The sequence below is a fragment of the Lemur catta genome, chromosome 9, assembly GCF_020740605.2.
Source record: "Lemur catta isolate mLemCat1 chromosome 9, mLemCat1.pri, whole genome shotgun sequence".
NCBI lineage: Eukaryota > Metazoa > Chordata > Mammalia > Primates > Lemuridae > Lemur > Lemur catta.
In genome coordinates this window covers 74,380,670-74,403,609 of record NC_059136.1, presented here as the reverse complement: position 1 = coordinate 74,403,609, position 22,940 = coordinate 74,380,670, and the positions used below count along the sequence as shown (strand labels likewise).

General features: G+C 42.5%; 1 long non-coding RNA gene and 1 other non-coding gene across 5 annotated transcripts in view; both read right to left on the bottom strand.

Annotated features, from left to right (window-relative positions):
* The window catches only part of LOC123644981, a 51,589-nt gene extending 28,870 nt beyond the window's left edge, over nt 1–22,719 (bottom strand). For 2 of the 4 annotated variants that reach the window (XR_006737347.1, XR_006737344.1), the window contains exons 1-5: nt 22,030–22,154; nt 16,576–16,728; nt 9,728–9,859; nt 7,101–7,314; nt 5,615–5,747 (exon numbers count right to left, since the gene is read on the bottom strand). This is a non-coding gene — a long non-coding RNA (uncharacterized LOC123644981). Of the gene's footprint in view, nt 1–5,614; nt 5,748–7,100; nt 7,315–9,727; nt 9,860–16,575; nt 16,729–22,029; nt 22,155–22,689 lie in introns of those variants that run through there. The other 2 variants (XR_006737345.1, XR_006737346.1) reach the window with 2 other exon arrangements.
* Nucleotides 4,755–4,871, bottom strand: LOC123645290. The gene has a single exon (XR_006737483.1). It is a non-coding gene; the product is annotated as a U5 spliceosomal RNA (small nuclear RNA).
* Nucleotides 22,720–22,940: the final 221 nt, after the last annotated feature.

Below are 22,940 nucleotides of genomic sequence, written 5' to 3'. Positions count from 1 at the left end.
TCAACATACATAAATCCACAACTGTGATTCACCACATAAACAGAAACAAAAACAAAGATTGTATGATCTTCTAAATAAATGCAGAAAAAGCATTGAACAAAATTCAGCACCCTTTCATGATAAAAACTCTTAACAAAACAGCCACAGATGGAGCATATCTCAGTTATAAACACCATATACAACAAACCCATAGCCAACATCATACTGAACGGGGGAAAGTTGAAAACATTCTTACTTAGAACTGAATTAGTACATAAGACAAGAATGCCCACTGTCACCACTTTTATTCAACATAGTGCTGGAAGTCCTAGCCAGAGCAATCAGGCAAGAGAAGGAAATTAAGGGTATTTCTGTTGTTTAAGCTATCCAGTCTAGGCACTTTGTTATGGCAGTTCTAGCACACTAATCTAATGAGTAAAACACACCCCTAGCCTGTAAGACTTCATTCACAGTGTTGTAGAGGAGATGGGACATGCTCACAACTAACGACCAAGCAAGGTGGTACAAGGGCAGAACCATGTGAGAAACACTAAGATTAAATTCCCAGGGTCCTGAGGATAAAGAAACCATTTGTATCAGTGGGGGTGGAGAGTCAGGGAAAGATCTGACGAAGAACTGGATTGTGAACAGGGATGAGAATGACTCATGGGGACTTATTGTGTATCAGAGGGGAGAGAAGGGCCCTCCGGGGAGACGGCCCAGCATGAATCATCTTTCCTCTATTATTAGTTGACTCTTTGGCCCTCCTTATGTGCTATCCTTCCAGGCTCTCTAATGGATTACCATTCTGTTATTATTTCATTGTTATGTTTATTAAAGATCAAAAGTGTCATTATCCCCATTTTACAGATGAGGAGGCTGAGGCACAGAGAGGGGAGCTAACTTATTCAAGACCACACATCCAGTGAGCAGTAGAGCCGGATGCACCCTCGGGCCATTCTCCAGCATTGCTCGTGTGACTGAGACCTGAGACCACGTTTGGTCCAGTTGTGGGGCGGGTGCAGCTTGAGGCTGTGTGGAGCGAAAGGTGCACAGGCAGCAAGTGCACACGCCTCTTTCAAGACTCGTAGATGGGATCAGAAGGACAGAACTAGAGCAGTAGCTGGAGAAGGGAGTAAAAGTGAAGATGTTGTCTTTATCTTTGAGGAGAGGGATAATTAGAAACTATAGGTGGGCAAAAGAGAGGAGGGTAATATTGAAGATAGGAAAGAAGATAGTTGTCAAAGAAAGTTTCTGGCAGAGAGCAGAAGCCTAAGATGCAATGCATGCATGGGGTGAGGGGGTTGGAGGTGGTGAGGACAGCCTTGGAAAAAAACAGGGGACGCTGTTTTGGATGTGCAAGTGGAAAAGAGCTAAAGGGAAGAGATTAGGAAATGCAGTGCAGCAGGTTTGATGGCTGCTGGCCCTGGTTTTTGTTTCTTTGTTTTTGTATTTTTTAAATTGTGTTTCTTTCTGTGAAGTACAGGCAAGGTGAGGGACCAGAGTGGGAGACCTGAGGGGAGTTGTGAAGTTTGGGGACAAACGCTGTGGGGAATTGAAGAGAAAGTGAGTACAAGACAAAGGCAGCAGTGTACTCAACCACCTACAGGAAGCACAGTTCTGTCCAGGAGGGGTGGGGGGGTGGGGTCGGGGTGGGGCAAAGGAGATCCAAGCACCAAGAGTAAGGAGGACCGAGAGGAGAACCAGGCTAGGGAAGCGAGTAAGGAAGTGAAGGCATAGGAAAAGCTGGGAGGGTTTCTGGGACTAAGAAGGATCCCATTCCAGTATCAATTCCTTACTCAGTATTTCCCTTTTAGTATTTGGTGCAGCATTTTAAATGGAGACTTCTAAGCAAATGAAGCATGGACAGAATCTTGCTGTGTTGCAACATTTGCAATCATGCTTTGAGAAGACAAGGTGGATAAGCACGACTAGGAGGGAATGGACCTTTTTTCACAAACATCAGAATCTATGTGGTCAACACAGTCTTCTTGGGAGGCCACACTTACTCCAGAGATGCTGCCATTATCCACAATATTTTTTATCTTCTCTTGGCACTTTCCTTCACATCCCCTCAGTCAGGCCTTGTCATCATTCTGTCTGCGTGCATTTGATTTTTGGAGACAACCAAGTCATTAAGCATTATTTGGCAAATGACTGAACAACATACTTCTGGTCAGAAACAAAATGACAAGAAAATAACAAGACCAGATTTCTTGGGGGACTCCAACTACCTTGAAGGACAAATACTGGAGGGGTTCTAAAATAGTTTTGAGTAATAAAATGTAAAATAGGAATATGTCCTCCTAGGGTGAGTACAAAAAGGGAGAACAAGCATTTAAATGAATTAACTGATATATTTATTTAAAATCTGGTATCCTTTCATCAAAGAGACACCTGACATATTGCACTGACAACTTTATGTATATATATCATGCTGGAGAATCCCGCGTCTGCCCCTAAAAAACATCATGCGCAAAATGTGCTAAAAGTAACACACAAATGAAAATATGCACCACATGTCAAAAATGAATGCGAATATGATCTCAATTTAATAAATTTGCTTGACAAAAAAATACACCTGGCCAAGAAAGAAATGAAACTTTAAAGTCATCTTCGATGTTGGGTTAGAGGAGAAATCAAATTTTCTTTCTTGTATTTAATTCATTTTCACTCAAGATATTGTTTTTACCAAGATGCTTACAGTTGTGGGGGAGGAGATGATAAATGCCAGTAAGTTATAAATCTAAGGTAAATTTACAAAAAAAAAAAAAATTTCTCCTCTAAGAAGAAGCTGCTCCTTAATATAGTCTGGAAAGAGTCCCAGTAAAGGAGTCAGGAATTCTGACAAATCCAGGATTCCGGTCTTACCCTGTCATTAAGTCACTGTGGGGTCTCAGGCAGGCACCCGCGACCACGCCAGCCCCTCAAAGGTTCTGCTCAGCTCTCCACACATGCAGTGTCTTCCTGCCTCTCTCTTACATGTGCAACAGAAGTCCCTTTCTAACTTTTTAGGAAGAAATGAACAACTTTAGCCCCTAATAAATGAAAGTACAGGATTTCATTTCTTTCTACATAAAGAAATACCTTCAAAATACCTCATTTATCCTTCATATATTGAATCATGAGAAAATAAATAATAAATTTGGCTCATTGTTATAAAATCAATTCTCTTCCTAGCTATTTTGTTTATTTGCTCAATTCAAAATTTGCACAGTATAATCAGTATATATTTTTGGTATTCACACAAGATTAGTACTTCATAAATATGAATCATGCTATTAACTGTGTGTATTGTGATGTTCTCTAATTACTGTCATTTGCATACTACACAACTCTTATCTTCAATAATCAAAAGACTGAGGGAAATTTTGGAATGTGCACTGCACATTTCTGTCTACAGACTATAGTGTACTATAACTTGATCTTCAAACATATGTAAGAGGCCATCTACTAAGCAAAGTACACAGGAAAACATTTCCACCTCAATCAAGCTAATAAACTTTGATAGAAACTCATAAATAACCCTATGGAGTAGAAAGAAGATTATGAAATTGTTTCATTTTAGACAGAATAAAGACATTTTAAAAACATTTTCAAATTTGGAAGTCTTTTTCCCCATTAATCTGGATTACTTCCCTTTTTTTCTGTAAAGATTGGGAGAAACAATGGTGGGAAGCTTTTATGTAAATATGCAAAAGCAAAAAGATTATGGAATAAGGAATATGCAAAAAGATTATGGAATAAGGATTATGCAAAAAGATTATGAAATAAGGATTATAACTTCTATTTTCATAACATTTGAGACAATAAATGATGTGAATATCTTGGAAAAGCAATCAACAAATTTATCATTTTCAATGTACCTTTGGTCAGTGTTTTTAATACTTGGGTTCTCAGGGGGGTTGACTGTGACAGTGTCCCTCCAATGTGTAAAGCTCCATAACACCAATCTCATAACAGTGCGGTCCCCGAGCCCCGGCCACCAGTACCAGTCCGTGGCCTGTTAGGGACTGGGCTGCAGAGCTCTGCTATCCCCTCCCCCATCCGTGGAAAATTTGTCCTCCATGAAACTTAGGAGGGGGGGCACTGGCAGCAGGAGGTGAGCGGTGGGAGCCAGCAAAGCTTCATAGCCGCTCCCTGTCCCTCACATCACCACCTGAGCTTTGCCTTCCTCCTCCCCCCGCCCTCCACAGAAAAATTGTCTTCCATGAAACCAGCCTCTGGTGCCAAAAAGGTTGGGGTAACAGACCACACTTCCTGGCAGAGGCAGAGCTATTTAAGAAGTATGCGTGTTGCAGAAGAGATTGATGAAACCTGTCTTTTGAAATGATGCCCAGCTTTAACCATAGTAGTTTCTTCCAGAGGAATAAAAACATTATTTTTTTCTTTCATAATGATTCATTCTAAACCAAGAAGCCATTGGGAATAGAGAAAAACAAGAGTGTTTATGGTTCTGTTCAGATGGAGAATCAACAGTAAGGAAAATGAAGAGAATTAATAACAAACTGGTTTTTAATATTTTTCTGGTGGCCTTCTCTGTACAGTTTGGTTTCCCACTATTTCCCCCGAGTAGCTGGCTGCACGCTGGGCACGCTGACCTGTCCGTGGCAACAGTCAAAGTGTGGGCTCCTAGACCGGGAGCATCAGCATCGTCAAGGGAGCTTGCCCCAGCACAACTCATCACCTCCCACACCAGACCTACTAAATCAGAAACTCTGTTTTTGTTTATTTTTTAATTTTAATTGTAATTGTATTTTTTTTTTTTTACAATTAGCCTTGCCAAAGCAAAACCTCAAAAAATTGACCAAAAACTCAAGAGTTGTTCCTCTCCGCAGAAATCTTTAGTAAAAGGCAAAAGATGTATTCGATCTGAAGTGAAACCAGAGTATAAAATCAGACACTCCGGTGTGGAGCTCAGGGAAAAGGATTTTAACAAGTTCTAGCCACGCAATCACCAGGGTAAACAGCCGACACTCTACAGTGTTCTGTGTTGCCAGATGATTTTGCCTAACTGTAGGCTGATGTAAGTGTTCTGGCTTAAGTCTAGTTTAAGTCTAGGCTAACCTAGGATGTTCAGTAGATTGCATTAAATGCATTTGCAGCTTACGATATTTTCAGCTTATGATGGGTTTATCAGGACGTAACCCCCTTGTAAGACCAGAAGTGTCTGTATACTTTATTACTTTCCATAACATCTATCAGTGCGTAAGCCACAGTAAACGCTTGGAAGATGTCCAATATTTTTTTCTTTTTTGCTTTTGTTCCCTATCCTAATGTGCCTTTTTCTTCTTTCCACCAACTTCCATGTATCCAAATTCTACCTTTTCAAGGTTTTGCTTAAATGGCACCTTCTCTGATCTGGCTTCCTCTTTATAGAGAAGCATTTTTCTTCCTTGGAAAAACCACAGAATTTTAATATCTTTTTATTTTTCTGTTTTATGTTATAGTCATTTGTGCATGGATTATCTCTCTCATCACTGAAAATGGAGATAACTGTTCTAAACCACTCTAAAAAAAAGGAAGAAAATAATTTTTCATGCCTCGGGGTATGGATGTATAATTAGTTTATTTTCACCAATATTTATGACTCTGATTTTTGGTAAGCCGACTATTTACACAGGAAGTAACTCACGTTTCAGAGAGATACAGTCTTTCTCCTGGGCACATCAGGGGTCTGGAACAGTGTCTGTGTGCTGGAGACAATTGTTGCAATTTGTGTGGTCTAATGAGTGGTCTCAGAAGATTAAACATGAAGCAACGGGAATCTGCAAGAAATCGAGCCATAAGGAAACCAGGGTGACTTTAAGTCACATTGGTAAGGAAGCGGAGAGCCTCACCCCAGGGTAAGGAGCAGTAGCAGAAGGCTTAATTGTTACCATGTCGGGTGTGAACCCACCATCCCGGCTGTCTGGGCTAATGGGAACCTGATGCAGCCAGCTTCCTGAACACGCCAGTGCTGACTTCAAACACGCCAGCCCTCCTTCAGGAGCAAGCCCATGGGGTCACAGTCCTCCCAGGTTGGTTTCCTCTCCAACAAACGGGGTACCTCCCCACTTCCACCCCTACCAGCTAAAACGGTCTGCACCAGGACCCTGGCAGGACTCCGGGACTACCCCGCCTGTTTTCTGCACTTTATATTTAATTCTAAGTATTAAGAATAATTAATTGAATATTAAGAATACCTTCCCTCTCTCGCCTCCTCCACCCCCATGAGCATCTTCCGGACTTGTCTCAGCAGCCACCAAGGGCCTCTGGCTCTCTGAGCTGGCAGACCCAGGAGTGAGAGAGCTCACACAGCTCATTCGCCAGCGAATCCCACTCAGCCCCCTGGGAACACATCACAGGTCTACGTGTGTGTGTGTGTCTGTGTGTGTGTGTGTGTGTGTGTGTGTGTGTGTGTGTGTGTGTGTGTGTGTGTGTGTGTGTGTGGTGAAGTCAGGGTTTGAGAATTCATCATTGATGGCGATGGGCAATGCCAGGAAAGACAGGCCCTGGGTGAGCCGAAAACTTCGGGGTCTGGTTCTCCTGTTCCTATCTGCATTTTTCACTTCTATTTTGCTACCAGCTCTTGACAAGAAAATGCCAAAGTAGCAGGCAGAGAATCCCTCATTTATATGACTGGAAAAGTGTTTGCAGTCTCTGGTGTTTGGGGTCAGCCCAAAGCCCTGAGGCAGGCAAGCATTATCGCAGGGCCCCTCTCTGAGAAGGAGGACTGTTCTGGAACTTAAAGCTTCCTGGGCTCTTTACTGTTCCTCCAATTCCCAGAGGCAGCCTCGGTGTTTTTCCTTTGCTGAGATTTCTAAAGTTCCCTTTTTTACATCCCTTATCGACATGTAAACTCCACACTAGGGTGAAAAGGTAGGTGTTTAAGATAGACTGCAACAGCTGGGATAAACTGCCTCTTAAAAGGCTGTCTTAATGAAATGCATCTCTTTATATTTGGGGCATTTGTAAGCAGAATGGGAATGAAACTTGAGCAGATTATGTGATAAGCAGACCATATCCTGTCAAGAGAGGGAGTGTTTCTCTAATAACACAAAGATGAGCTTCTAGATAGCCCACCAGATAGCCAGCCGTCTTCCGGCCCCGCGTCTCCCATCATAAATCTTCATTCTTACTCAGGTTTTCTGTAGATTTTTGAGGATAGAGCTCATTTCCCCGGAGAGGCAGGCCTGAGGAAAGATCTGGAATTCCTCCAGTTAAAAAAAGCCACCATTCTGCTTAATCGACACTTGCTGCATCAGAATCAATATCCTGCAGAGGGTGGTTTACATTGTTCTCAAGTCTATTTACAGGTGGCTGGGCAAAGAAGCAGTTCCCGGTCTGGATTCCCTGAAAAGGAAAAGAAAATAGTCCTCAAAATAGGCAACAACAACAACAACAACAAAAGCCATCTGAACTCCCCTTTTACAAATAAGCTTCCTTTTGTGAGATACTATGCCTGGCTTTGCACTCTCAAGAAATTTTAGTAACCTGATAGTTCAAGAACACCTCTCTTCCCAGAGTTATCTATTATTTCTCACTAAAAGGTCTCACCCATTTACTAAGCATCTAATAAGTTTTTGGTCTTCTTGGAATCTTAATGTCTTTATCTCTTGTAATAGTTCCCTACTTTGCAGTTTATAAATGAGATAGTATGTATAAAATGACCTAGCCTGTGTAGACACTCAATAGCAGGCTTCCCACTTTGCTTGATTTATCCATTGAGTAGATAAGAGGAAAATGGGTTTTAGAAGGTAAACTGGGCTCAAGTTCTTGCTCCTTTGTTTTGCACGGGGTTCCCCTTAGGCAAATCCCTTAGCCTGGTATTTTCCCTGAAATTCAGTCTGTTCTGTAAAAGTAGCGTAATAATAACTCTCATTTCAGAGAGGGTAAAAAAGAACGAAATGAGTAAATACAAGCCCTGTAGTAGACATTTGTACATTTGTAAACTGTAAAGTCCATAAAACTTGTTAGCCATAATCATTAATACTCTTCATAATGAAATAAAATGCATCAAATATTATCGACACCACAAATTTACTTAAGAAACAAAATGTTTATTTCATAGAAAGTAATTATTGTGTGTCTTGTTCTAGTTTTGACTGGTTTCCTTACAATTTCAATTCTTATTGGGGAAGGCTTTTATAGAGGAGCTGTGCCAACTAAGATGCTCAAAATATGTACTCTCTGAGCTACATGGATGAAACTCAGAAAATGAAGGTCTCTTGAAGCTCAAAATATATGGATACCCAAATAATTTTTAAAATGTCTTTGAGTAGGAGATTATTTGTGTTCACGGTATTCATCCCTCTCTGGGCTCCCTTGGCTTGCTGAGAGGGACCATGTGCTCTGGGGCCCAGCGTAGGTGGAACAGCTGGAGATCCTCCTGGCCTGATGTCACAGCTTATCAGTGTTGATGGACAAGGTACACAAGGCCTTTCCTGCCTTGCTGACCAAACAGAAAACACACTTCTCTATTTCCACATGCACTTTCCTTCTAAGGAAAGAGCAACTTTGTTTTTGACGCTGAAATATATAGGAAGCAATCAATGCATTAATGTCACTGGGCAAATTCCATCCCTGGACTCCAGCGTGACCTAATTCTATTATCTACCCAATTCTTGGGTGTTCCAAAGTCCAATGCAGTCAACTTCTGAGCATCCGTGGAAGAAAAAGCATAGATTTTATGAAAAGCATAGACACTCAGGACCCTCCTTTTTATTTAACTGAAAGAATAGGAACCTTGAACCACCTGTGAATTGGGGAATGCACATATTAGATAAAGCAAAGGCGTATGATACAAAGATGATAAACACACACCTCACAATCCATTGGTTAGTAAATTTGAAAGAAGTTAATCTGTGAATTTTGGCTTGGGGTTAACTACTTCACAGATTTCCAAATTTTTCCAAAAATTTCCATTTTTAATGGAATGCATTGCTTTTGTTAATTCACATCTCAAAAGAGAGAAACAAGTATCTTCCCTGAAAAGTTTGAATTCACTTCCTTATAATTAATAGGTAAAAAACAATGAGTTCATATATTATTTATTCCATAAACATTTAGTGAGTACTTATTGTGTACCAGGTACTATGCTTGGTACTGAATATATACATTGATGAGGAAAACCAATATGGTCTCTACCCTCAGTGTTGGCATTCCGATATTCACATAGCCTGTGCAGCTTCACTCCCTTTGGTCTAAAGAAGGAAAGACCAGCACGAGAAAACTATTAATATCTCCACACTCATGGTAATATTAGGTAGATAGTGAGGGATTCTGGGTTTCCTAGGGACAGAAGTGGGTGCTGCTGCAGTTCAATTCCCCCTGCCAAATGGGCTTTCAGAGAGGCTCATGGGAGAACCCACATGTGCAGTGAGACTCAGGTCATGCAGCTCCCAACTGTCCAATCAAAGTGGTTCCATGTTGACATCTGAGCCACTAGGGAGGTCCCAATCTGGGCACTATAAAACAAGACACAGACCATAACCAGGCCCTTTTTGCACCCTTCCTTTTGCTCTGCCTTCGCTGCAACCGTGGGTCCGGTCGTCATCTTTGGTGTATGTATCATGCTCTGTAAACCTGCATCTTGCTCTTGTTCTATAATCCTATATTTCTCTCCTCAATAAACCTCTTTTTTGTGCTTGCCTTACTTTGGTGTGTCTGGTCATTCTTTGGCCATAAATGCACTAAGAACCGGCATTTCAGACTAAAATCTGACAGTAATGTCTCTAACCTGGACCAACAGGTAGGAAAGAGTCACCTTTGTCAATTGGCAAGGTAAACCTGGACCATCAGAGCAACCCAGGCTCCAGAGGCAAGCTCTCTGAGTCAAATCCTGACTTCACTCTCTAGCCGTGTGCTCTTGGGCAAGACACTTGATCTCCCTGTGAATCTGCAAAATAGGGGTTATATTAATACCCACCTCATAGGGCTGTTGTAATGATTAACTAAGTCAAAGCATATAAACAAGCTGTTAGAACAGTGCCTGGAAAATAGGAAGCACTCGACAAATGTTAGCAATTGTTATTCACATCTGACCTCATCTCCATCATGGCTCCACACACAGCCTGTAGTCCAGGCAGGATAACTTCCATTCTTGACATCTGCCATAGTTTCCCTTGCCAGCCTCTCCCCTCTCCTCGTGATCATGCCTTTGCACATGGTATTCCATCAGCCTGGACAGCCTTACCATTTCTTTTCTTCCCAGTAAATTTTTCTTGTATTCTTTAAGGCTCAGCTCAAGCTCCCTTCCTCTAGGAGAATCTCCTTGCCCCTGACTGCCAATGGTTGGGTACCCTTCCACTCTGCTCTCCTAACAGCTGTGCATAGCTCTAACCCTCTAATGCACACTGGACTCTAAGTGCTTATTTGTGTGTGCCATGGCACCAGATGGGAGCTGCTATGAGGCCATAGGAGAGGCTCAGTCAGTGTATGCTGAATGAGTGAGGGAAGGAAGGAAGGAAGGAAAAAAAGAAAAGTGAAAGAATCTAGTTGGGATACTTAATTGTAACATGTGGAACAGGCAGTGAAGAGCTCTGAGCCTGATGATTTTTGCCTCCCCCAGACTCTACATTGGTCTTCTATTGACCTGAAGACAAAAAGGGCAGGAAGAGATTGAGCTAAAAACAGGGAGCCGCCAAATTTTATGTGACTTTACCATTCATGAGCTCTGAACACACCAGAGACCCGCAAGCAGCCTTAAGATGGCATCTGCACAAATTCTCTGTCTTTAAGTACATGAATACCTTCATTTCTCAAAAGGGATGGTTATCTATAGTTTTAAGAGTATTTTCGAGTCTGGAAAAAGTCCACAGTTACCCTTGGTAGCATTTGCTTCAGGATACTTCTCAGCAGTAATGACCTTTCTTAAGCCACAATTCAAGTCCATGATTGCTGTCCTCAAAATTGGTTCATTCTTTCGATCTCTGGTTCACCAAAAGCATTATATTTTGATGAACTATTTGCATTCCCAACCAAAAAAAAAATGAAATGTAAACTTCCCCATACCAAAGACCCCAGGGACAGCAACATTTACCAAACACACACACTAGGAGAGGGAAGGAGGAGATTATGCTTGAATATTGTATAGATCAGAGTGCTATAATAATAAAAAAAAATCACAGAAGTACTCATTTATTGAGATTTCTGAAAAGGGTAGGTATCATGTTCATGGGTATAGAAGTTTACACTAGCAAGAGCTTTTATTTAATATACCCAATCTGAACAGAAACAATTAAACATTAGAAAAACAAAGTATAGTTTTTCAAGTGTCAAAAATGAGATTTCTATATCCTTATCTTATATTTTCTCTCATTTTTCTTAGTCTTCTACATATGAACTCACTTTTGGTGTGCACTGAGCTATATCCATAGCTCAATATCTGGTGCCCAGGGTGATCGGCTTCCATTGTAAGGAATCAGACTTTCTGATCTCTGTCCTCAAAATAAGTTCATTCCTTTACTCACTAATTTGTTAATTATTTATTGATCTAAGACAAATATTCTACCAGACAAATGGGATAAAATAGTGAGCAAAATCTTCCCTTTGCCCTAGGAAAGTTTTGACTAGTTCGTGAGACTGGTTGAGGGAGACGATTTGCACATATGGGTACCTAACATTAACTGGCAAACGTATTTTGAAAATATTCCACAAGAATTTAATAAAATTTAATTTTTGACAAAACGAAATAGTTGTGTCCCTTGACACATACTATCTGGATACAGCATGCACTTGGTAAACAGCCGTTCCTTTTTTTCCTATCTTTGAAAATCGAACTATGTTTAAGATGTATGTGGGGTCTTGACTAAGGTAGCACCTGAATAGATCCATCCCATCCAAGTGAGAGCCACACTCTACCCTCAGCTCCGCCATGTCCAGCAGGGACTCTGTGGGCATACCCTGCCTGCTCTGTGTGTCATCTCCCAGTTGTTCTGAGTTACATGAGGCAAGAAGCCAGGCTCCACTGTGGCACAGTATACAGCAGCAGTCCCCAACTTTTTGGGCAACAGGGATCAGTTTCAAGGAAGACAATTTTTCTACGGACCAGGGGTGGGGGAGAGGTGGAGCTCAGGCAGTGATAGGAGGATGGGGAGCGGCTGTAAATACAGATGAAGCTTCACTTGCCCACCTCCTGCTGTGCAGCCCCCAGTTCCTAAGTTTCATGGAAGACAATTTTTCCATGGACCTGAGCAGTGGGGGACAGTGGAGCTCTGCAGCCTGGTCCCTAACAGGCCATGGACCAGTATTGATTTGCAGCCCAGGGGTTGAGGACAGTAGGTATACAGTGTACAGTATACACAGTAGACAGTAGACAGTGCATTGCACTTTGCAGAGCCTGTGATTGAGAGAAGTCAATGCCCCTCTTCACTATAAAACAGTAGTTCTTTAGTCGGGAGGAGTCTTGGACACTTGAAAATCTATTGAAGACTTAACGGGTCTCTTCCTGGGACTGGGGAAAATATATACAATTTTTACACATAAATTCTTAATCCAATTTCAGATGATTCACAGACTCCCTACAGTTTTTCCACGAACCCTTTGGGGTATCCACCTAATCTAGGGGAATCTAAAAACAGCACCTGAGTTCTTATCCAGATTCTAATGGTCTCTTTCTGTCACTCATGAGAAATCCAACAAAGTGGTGAGCTCCTGAGAACTCAAACATCGAGTCAGATCCCACACAGCAGACTCTTTTTCTGCTCTGGATCTTGCTCTCTTACAGGGGAGTGATAATTCATCCTACTGAGGACATCCTGGCAGGTTTCCTCAGGCCCAGACATTGTACAAAACTCCAGAAGCTTCTCAGTGTAAGAAAAGGAGCACTATGCAGAAAGCCCACTGCATTGTAATAAACACGGGATCTCCAGGCAGTTGCTCGAGGTCATTTTCTCATCAGCGACAGCGGCTCAAAATTGATGTGCAAACCAGAAGATTAGGGAGCACTGGGCAGCCTGGGGGTTGTTTTCTGCCTGGTTCAGGAGGAGCCACTGTAGGAATTTTTGCCGCCAGCCTCTTGTTGAGTGACAGGAAGAGAAAAAAGGATCATTTGAAGGCTCCCGATTCAAACGGCGTGTACAGAATGCCAGGCCGTGGCTGCCCTGAAGAAAGCGACTCCGGTGCCAGCTTAGGGAACAAATGTGTTCCCACTGCCTCCTGGAAAGGCTTCCCCACCCCTGCTGCGGGGGTGGGTTTCAAAGCAGCTGACTTCTTGCCCTCTTTAATAGGACTGCAAGTGTTCCCATTTTCATTCTAAAACTTTCTCCCAATTTTCCACTCCTCCAATGCCTCCCCAAGACAAGCTGGTATTCTGGGTCACCGAAATGGCGTCAGATTATTAAGCAGAGAAAGGGGATTAGAGGAGCAGCTCGTAGCAGCAGCAGCAGTGAACACAGTTATGGTATTGAGAGCTCACGTTGCATCTTAATGAAATGCTATAAAACATCAAACCCTAAAGGTACCAGGGAAAGCCACCAAAATCCCTTCTGGAGCTTGCCTTCTGCAGCTGTGGATCTCAAAGTTCCCCGCCCTTCCCATACTTTCATAATCATGCTTTTCCTCCTTTAAAGACACACACACAGCCTCACTCCCCAAAGCACGGTGTGTTTTAAAATGCCGAGCGCCCCATCTTCCTCTGGCACTGCGGGGCCTTTAGTGGAAAACCCCAGAGTCTGCGAAGTCGGGCCAGCGCGCTGGGGAGAGGCCGCAGAGAGTAATTAAGCTAGCGGGGAGCCGCTGGGAGCTGACTTCGGTATCTCAGCGCAGCTGCCTGCCTCTGTCTCCCCAGCCGCCCTCCCACATCATGCTACGAGACCGGCTGTGTGTGTGAAGGAGGTGCTGTTTCCCACAGCTCTGATCTAATTCAGCTGAAATTCAATCTCCGTGTGACCAGCCTCAGCCGGCGCTCTCCCACCCGCCGCCGGCCTCCCCTCTGCAGGCCGGGTGCGCTGCCGCTCGCCGTCCGCCCGGCCGCCTCCCCTGCACCAGCCCCCGGGCACGGACCTACGCGATCGGCGGGGCGGCCCGGGGCGCGCTCGCCGCCCCGACGCTCACCCCTGCGCCCCAGAGCTCGGGGGAGACACTCTATACCTGCCACTCAGCGGCTCGAGCGGCGCTTGTGACTTATCACAGGGGAAAAGGCAGCGGAGCCAGCTGAGGCTGAGAACCCGAAACAGATGTCAAAGACATCAGGCTGTGTTTTCCATGGATCTTCGGTGCCCAGAAAGATTTATGACCTAGTTTAGCCCTCTTTTAACATAGGTTGAGCTGAGCTTGTTTTATAGCGAGGAAACAAGCCCGGCAGTCATACAGAAAGTCACCAGAGTGACAGGGCCCGCCTGGGGTCTGTGGCCCCTGGCTTGCTTGCTTTATCCCTCTCCCTTGAGCTCCATCCCTTCGCCCCTGTGTTTGGTGGGGACGTTCCATCAAGACTCTTTAGAGATCTTCATCCCCAGGGAACCCAAAGCTATCCATGGCTTTGACCCTAAAGGGTGTTCTATTTGATTTTGCATCTTTATACTGAACAAGGAAATGGTAGATATCTTTTCGAGAGGCAGCGATGGCAGGAGCCCTGGCACTTTTCGGTCTAATTGTTACCTAATCATGTTATACTGGATCAGGCGCACTTTCTTTTGACCGAGAGAGCTTTGAACTTTGCTTTGCACTTCCTGCAAAAGGAGGATTTCTACCTCGGGGCAGGGAGGCACAGGAAGGCAGAGGTTTGCAGGCGCCTTTTACAAGCCCTATGAAGTGAAAGGGAAGGGGTTTACAAAGGCGTCATAATTAGAGATGATGTGTCAAGGCAGGCAACCACCTCTTGAATCTGACCCTGCTGGTCTCAGAGGCTGCTGCAGGAACACGGGAAATTCAGCATGACTTCAGCATGGGACACCCAAGCCATTTCCCTATAATACAAAGAATCCCAGTTATCTTTCTCTCTCTCATTCATTTTATTGCATGCAGTGGGAAAGTGACAGGCAAGATCACACCTTCATTTTTATTACAATTTTTTTTAAGGAGCAATATAATTTGCATGAAAAGACCCCTTTTTGCTGACAACCAACCAGCCTGCTTATCTTGATACACAGATGAGAACAGGCAGGTGGAGCTGGAAAGTTTCCCTCACCTTCCTCAGACTCCTAGACACTCAATTTGCATGCAGTCTCACAGAGTTTAGAAGTTTAGAGCCTGCTGTGTTTCCTTTTTTTTTTTTTTTTTTTGAGACAGTGGGTAGTTATGATGAGAAGTAAGAGAAGAAAAGCACTTAAAAAAATCTTTTTATGAACTTCTGCTCATAGTTAGGCTGTGTCATGGGGGGAGGTGTCATGGAAATAAAGACACATGGTTTTGGGGGGAGGAGACGCTCCCCTGCGGAAGATTCCTGCAGCCAAGCTCAGAAATAATAGTCTCCCTGAGTCCTGAGAAAACTGCCCCAAATGTTAACACATCAATCTTAAGGAAACAAGCCTGGTTTTTACCGACTTAATTTCATATAATTATTTCAGAGTTTGAGTCTTTACAAGAAAGAGGGAGTGGAGGGAAAAGATCAGAAAATTGAAGGGGATGAACAGAGAAGGAATGAGATTTTCTTTGTTTTGAAGATTCCCATTTCTCCCCCAGTGCCCAGGGCTTTGTCCATTCTTTCATCTTTCAGGAGCAAACGCACAGCACACTCAACAGCATGTGGAGTGGCTCGGGAGGCACTGATTTCAGCTCAGGTCTATTTTTAAGGGACACTTTAATAAAGCTTCCTCTTGTATCTTGGATCTTAGGACACCAAATGTGCGATAAAGTGAGGATAGCAGACCTGCGTGCCAGCCCTGACTCCTGCCCACTGAGTTACAGTGGAGTTTGCACAAGTCATTGAGCTTCAGGGGCCTCAATTACATCTCTGAAATGGAGGTGATAATACCTCCCCTGCCCACCTCAGATGATTGTCTATAGGAAAACACTGAAAAGTTAAAAATGCTGCTATACAAATGAAAGGTATTATTCTTACAATAAAGTTTATTGCATGAGTGTTTTGTAGGTATTTAACTATTACTAGTACTCACATAAGAGTCGGAGGTATAAAATTTGTAAATAAACAAAAAACTTGGACATTATCTAGTCCAAATAATTTAAAATGCATCAGTTGAAAATGCAAATGGCAAAGCCCTATCTATCCTCCCAAAATTTGATTCAGTAGGTGTATAGTCCAACCCAGGAATCTGGATTTTAGACCAACACCTTGAGAGATGCTGAGGCAGAGCCCAGCAACCTGACTTTGAGCAACGCTGTCTTGCAAAGTGAGGACATTTCGCATTCTCCCACTCCCTAGCCATGCCCTTGCTCCCACTGGGGCTGGGAGTGAGAATGGAGCACATAACTTTCACGTCCCTTCATTAATGTTTCAGAACCTACAACATGAAGGACTGCAAAAAAAACAAAGCAGAAAGGGGGATTATGTAGATGGGTTTGGTTTCCCTTTAATGATGAGAAAAATTCATGTCTGCTCTGAGCGGGTGATAAAGTGATCCAGAAAATGTTGCACAAGTGTTCTTTGCTAAGCTTCAGGGTCAAAGTCAACAATATAAAAGAAAATATACCTCCGTTCAGTTGAGAAGGACTTACGTTCAAGGCATTGCACAATAGGGCTGGTATGGGTTACACTCTGCCGAATGGCCCTGTTCATTTATTCAGCTTTCCACAGAGCTTTGCCAAAGAGGACAATAGGGGAGAGAGAGAGAGAGGTTTAGCTCTTGTGGTTGCAGTTTGTTTTTGCACCTGTAGGTTTAAAAAAAAAATAACAATAGTTTGAGAATAGCATGATCACATTTTTAAAGATAGTAAAATAGTTTGTACATGAAGTTGGGATAATGCAATGAAGGGTCTCTCCCAAAAGGAATCCCCTTTTAGTAACCATCACCTACACTAGTTTTAAGTGGAAACAAAGCAAGAAACCGAGAAGAATTTCCTAAAATAATAGATGGCTCCTAAAAATCTGGGAGTAACTTTTCACCAACATTAAACTCATTTGTCTTGTAACTTTCTATTTCTAAATTGAGCAAAAATTTACCATAATGGCCTCTGGAAAACTGAAATAGAGAACTTGTAATGTATTCAGTTTACTCATAGAAAACTCTCAGGTACCTGCTCACAGTTCTTGGCACACGCTCTCATGCACGCGTGTGTGCACGTGTGTGTGTTTACTGTGTCTTCTATGCTCACAGTAAACATTGAAAATTAGAAAATTTGGGTAGAAAATAGGTACATTGATAACCAGATAGGTAATGGCCTGATAAAAAGTAGGGAGACAGAGAGTATATTTAAAAGTTTCCAAAATAACTTGAGAATCACAAAAATCTAGGACCCTTTATATCCTCCAAATCCTCATTGTATTCCAGCAAAGTAACAAAGCTTTTATTCACTGTGATGATCCCAAACCATCAAGAAAAGGTTAAATTGTGTTCCATTTTCTCTGTTTAAGAAGGCACTAAATGTATTTTGGAAAGATTTCCATGAAAATGATTAAAATTAAAGAGGTGTCCATGTTGAAAGACACAAATCCTTATCTTTCCAGAACTCTCATTTGCTCAAAAATACTTTTTCCCCAAAGTTCCTGGACAAGCAAAGTTTGTCCAAGAAGCAAAGATTGGGGGAGGGGAGGAGGGGGCAGGACGAACAGCTGTTTTGAGTTAAGAAGCATGTTAATGACAGCACAGGAGTCAGATAGATGCTCAGGTTTACCCCGCTGCTCAAAGAGGTGGTGTATAAACCGTTGAATAAGAACAATTGTTCTAGTTCTGTGTTAACTGACATGTGGAGGGAGATTTGGAAGACAGCATTGACTAATGAGGTATCTGTGGCATAAAACAATCCTCCCCCGCGCCCCCCAGCCCAAGGCTGTTATCAGAAGTAGGTGACACTGCACATGCCCTGGGTGAAGAGTGCCGCGCTGACAATGGCCCCGTCCAGCTCACCAGCATTTTGGCCTTCTAGAAGACATTTTCTGAGCAAGTTGATAACCTGAACTGCAGATGGGCCACGGCAGGAATAAGAGGGGGAAAAAAGAGGATGCTTTCAGCTGGAATATTAATGATAAACATGAAATGTCATGATTACTACGAAGGTTTCAGGCACCAGAGACACTGAGAAAAAAGACAAACAGTAAGTCGTTTTATCTTTACGGTGGTTCCTATAAAGGGGTCAGCAGGTCGTGGCAGGAACTGCCAGTTAATTATCTCTAAGTCAGTGGCATGACTCCGGGTCGGAGAGCTCCAGCCGCTTTGCAAGGAGACGCTGAGCTCACAGATGCAGACTGGGAAGGGGCAGGGGAGGGGGGAGGACTCTTTGCACTAACTTTCCGGAGGAAGAGAGAGAGGGGGCACCAGGCTCTGCACCCTGATTCTTCCCAGCCCTGCACCCACCTCCCATAGACACTGGAGTCCCCCAAACCTCCCACTGCCTAGGGAACTCTCTCCCAATTGAAATGGGACTGAGCCCCTATTTTAGAAATGGCGAGATGTGTAAGAAACACAATCAGAATCGAAAACTTTCAGCAGAACACTAACCCTAACCTTAGCTTTGGCCTTAACTCTCTCCCTAGAACTTGATGAGAAGTAGCCACCTTTAGGACTTTGAAAATACGTAAATTCTTCAAAATTTTTTTCTATTCCTCTGTCATGTCATCTAATTGATGCTGTAGGTTATAAGAAATATAAATATACATGCCTTATTATGTTTTTTAAAAGGTGGTCAATGCTATGTGTGGAAACTAAAAAATAATAATAATAAAATAAAATAAATTTTAATTTAATTTTAAAAATAAAAAAGGTTGAAGTCATGGGCATTAGCAGGGGGCCTCAAGGACCCCAGTATATAAACGACTCCTAAATCCAGCTCTGGCCTCAGCCCTGGACTCGTATTTCCAGTGGCCTACTGGACATCTCCATCTGGCTATCTCATCACTGCCAAACTACCTGTACGTGAATCAATCTACTTTCTTGCAAATTCAGGTCAGTTGTCACCTTTTCTGCTCGGTAAGTTATTGAGATGAGGGAAGACTAACAGGCTGGGTAATCACAAACGCATCTGTCCCCCCTCACCATGGAGGGATAGACTGTCACTGGCTGAGTGTCAAGGCTGGTGAAAAGATTTAGAACCCAGGCAGCATGTGGACCTATTCAAGGATGGATGTGCCATGATCCCACACAGCAGCAATTCTCTGAATTGTGAGTAGTTGAGGTGGAAGGTAACAAGGCAGCAGAAGCACAGAAGAGGCATTAACCATTGCTTTTATTACTGTTATGGTCATGTAGGTGTACAGCCCCAGGAATTTTCCTTGACAGATATATAGTATAAGAAAAGTTTGGCATTGGGTGCCCACCTCCCCATTCCTGGCCTGTTGTCCCGAGGGTAGAAACCTGCTCAGTCAGATCCCATTCCAAAAATTGTCCTGTCCCCATGGTCTCTTCTGATAGACTCACAGAAAGTTGAACCTGAAAGGGACATTAGTGACCTAGTTCAGCCCCTTTCTGCACAGATGAGTCATGGAAATTCAAAGAGGGGCTATGCCCACTGGTCACAGAAACCCAGTGGTAGAGCTGTAACTAGAACCAGGATCAGCTGCAGTGCTCCTCTCTCCTTTCTGCTTTCATAACTGCTCTATGATGAAGAAAAATCATTTCCCTTCCCAGGAATATTTACACTTTAACAGGGTTCGAAGAACCAAGCTAACCCAGCAGTAACATTAGGAATCAACTGCAAAGCAAAGCAGGTGTTTACATGCTAGCCACCCATGGGGCTCTGCCATATTCTAGAACTGCGGTCCCCAACCCCCAGCCTGTTAGGGACTGGGCCATAGAGCTCCGGTCCCCCCACCTCCCCTAGAAAAATTATCTGCCATAAAACTTAGAAGGGGGGGTGCACACAGCAGGCGGTAAGCACAGAGCAAGCAAGTGAAGCTTCATCTGTATTTACAGCCACTCCCCTCCCCATCACTAGCATTGCCACCTGAGCTCTGCCTCCCCCAGGACCCCCTCCATCCATGGAAAAATTGTCTCCCATGAAACCAGTCCCTGGTGCCAAAAAGGTTGGGAACCACTGTTCCAGAATACATCCCTTTCAGCATCACAGAGGCCTGATATGTATACAAAGCTTCATGGTCTCTTAAACTCCTTCCAATAGTAATGCCTTCATAACTGGAGAGGGAAACACTTGACATGACTACATTGTACTACTTGCTGCAGTGTGCATGTCATAACCAGATTCATAATTTGGGCCTTCCTTTTATACATGCAATACTCTACATTATTTCCCTTGAAGACAATTAAGGCTAATAATTCTTATTTCCTTTTCCAGTTGTTGTTGGTATTTCACTGCCAATTTAGTGATTGCTCAGCTACAAATTTGAGCAGGAGGAGAGATGACTAAAGGTGTGAAGTGAGGTCATGGATGTGGGCTTGGATCCAAGAGATGTCTGTGTCTACTCACCTTGGTGATTGTCAAGCCATTTCACCTGGGCATCCCAATTCGATTGCAAGAGAGCCAGCATGCCCAGCACTAAGTATTGCTTCTGTAACACTATCTCACTCCCTTCTCACTTCTACATCGTTCCTTCTTTCAAGACTGGAAATATCTTTGCCATTTCCATCTGTCTTCACTTCTATATTCCCCACTTCCTTGCCATTTATCTTAGCAAGGTAAATGCAAAAGAAACTATATTCAGAAGACACACTTAACCTAGCATGCCATAGGTGTGCACTGAGCATGCTGAGATTAATCCCATAATTGGTGTCCCTTCCTCCATGCCCATGAATCTAGAACCCCTGGAGAGTCAGACTTGGTATGAAATGAAAAAATACTCATATAAGTTATACATGGATAAAGATTGAAATATTACTTAGATGCTAACACAAGGGTGAAAATTATGACTCTAGATAGGATGCTTGACATTTTTCATTGAGATTACCAGAGAGCCTAATAAGGAAGCTACAGGATCTTTTCCACAAATAAGCCATCTGCTTCCAAGAAATTCAAGTTCTGTTCCATGTCTTGAAAAATCTTGAACTGTTTTACAGTCTATTTCATCACACATTCATGTTTGTTTTAATATAAAATTTCCCCCAAACTTATGGTAAAATGGATGCTTAAAGAAATGCACCATGTTTATTCTATGACTCTCAATAGCCCCTGTAATACCATTGAATACTCCAGCTTGGGGAATCAAACTTAACCATCAACAGAACCATTAAAAGAGCCATGATCTTTAAAGGCCTGGGTTCCATTTTTTTTAAGGTTTTTTTCCCTTTCATTTATTTATTTATTACTATGATAGATTTAGGGGTACAAATGGTTTTTGGTTACACGGATGAATTGTATAGTGGTGATGTCTGGGTTATTAGTGTACCTGTCACCTGAATAGTGTATGTTGCACCTGATAGGTGGTTTTTCTTCTCTTACTGCTCTCCCACTCTCCCTACCTCTGAGTCTCCGGTGTCCATGGTACCTCTCAGTATGCTCCTGCGTACCGATAGCTTACCTCTGGCTTATAAGTGAGAACATGCGGTATTTGGTTCTCCATTCCTGTGTTACTTCACTTAGGATAATGGCCTTCAGTTCTATCCAAGTTGCTGCAAACTGGGTTCCAATTTTATTCTAAGGCTTTTTTTTTCCTCTCCTTTTTTTTTTTTCAAGAGATAGGGTCTTGGTCTGTCACCCAGGCTGGAGTGCAGTAGTGTCATCATAGCTCACCGTAATCTCAAATTCCTGGGCTTAAGCAATCCTCCCTCCTCGACCTCCTAAAGTGCTAGGATTACGGGTATGAGCCACCACACCTGGACTCCAAGGCTTTTTTTCTCTTTATCAACTATAAATCTGACAAATACTAGAACTTTTGGGATGCTGTCTAGTCCATGTGTCATTCTTTTCTAAACTCTTTTTATCCACAACTCTATTAAAGGTATAGACCAGACATTGTTAATGCCATGTACCAATAACTGCCCTGGCCATAGTTGACTGGACTGGACCCAAGCTGATACGGTCAGGTACTCTCTTGAGAATTTAGAATTGGAACCCAGGGATTACCTGGTATGGGGCTCTAGAGCTGAGAAGTCACACAGAGCCAGGGCTAGAGCAGTCTTTTTTATGCCATGAACATTCTGAAGCAGAGCAAGCCTGTCCAAAAAGGAAAAGAGAAAAATTAAGCATAGTCTTTTTAAAAGAGAAAGAAAGCAACATTAAATAAGTTGATGAAATATATTTCTGATCAAAACATAATTTATTAGAAATCAATTACTAAAAGCTATATTAAAAACCACCAAATATTTAGAAATTAAACAGCATGCTTCTAGATCACTCACAAGTCAAAGAAAAAGATTGTAAGAAAAATTTTAAATTTTTGAAGTGAATGAAAATACAGCATATCAAACTGTGTGGGATGCAGCTAAAACAGTGCTAAGAGGGAAATTTATAGCATTAAATGCTTGCACTGGATAAAGAGAACAGTCTCAGATCAACAAACTAAACTTCTACTTTAAGAAATTTGAAAAAGAGGAGCAAATAAACTCCAATCATGCAGAGGACAGAAATAGTAAAGGTCACAGCAGAAATCTTAATGAAATGGAAAACACAAAAACAATAGAGAAAATCAATAAAATCAAAAGCTGGTCCTTTGAAATGATCAGTAAAATTGAAAAACCTCTAGTGAAATTAAATGGTGAAAAGAAGGAAGCTGACACAACTTACCAATGTCAGGAATGAAAGTATGAACAGATCCTACAGACAGTAAAATGATAATAATAGAATATTATGAACCATGTCATGCCTATAAATTTCACAACTTGGATGAAAGGGACAAAGTTCTTAAAAAACACAAACTATTACAGCTCACATCTAGGAAAGAAATAATACCTACTATATGCAAACAATAAACTTTTCAGAAAATAAAGAGGAGATAACATTTCACAGCTTATTTTACGAGTTCAGAATTATCCTGA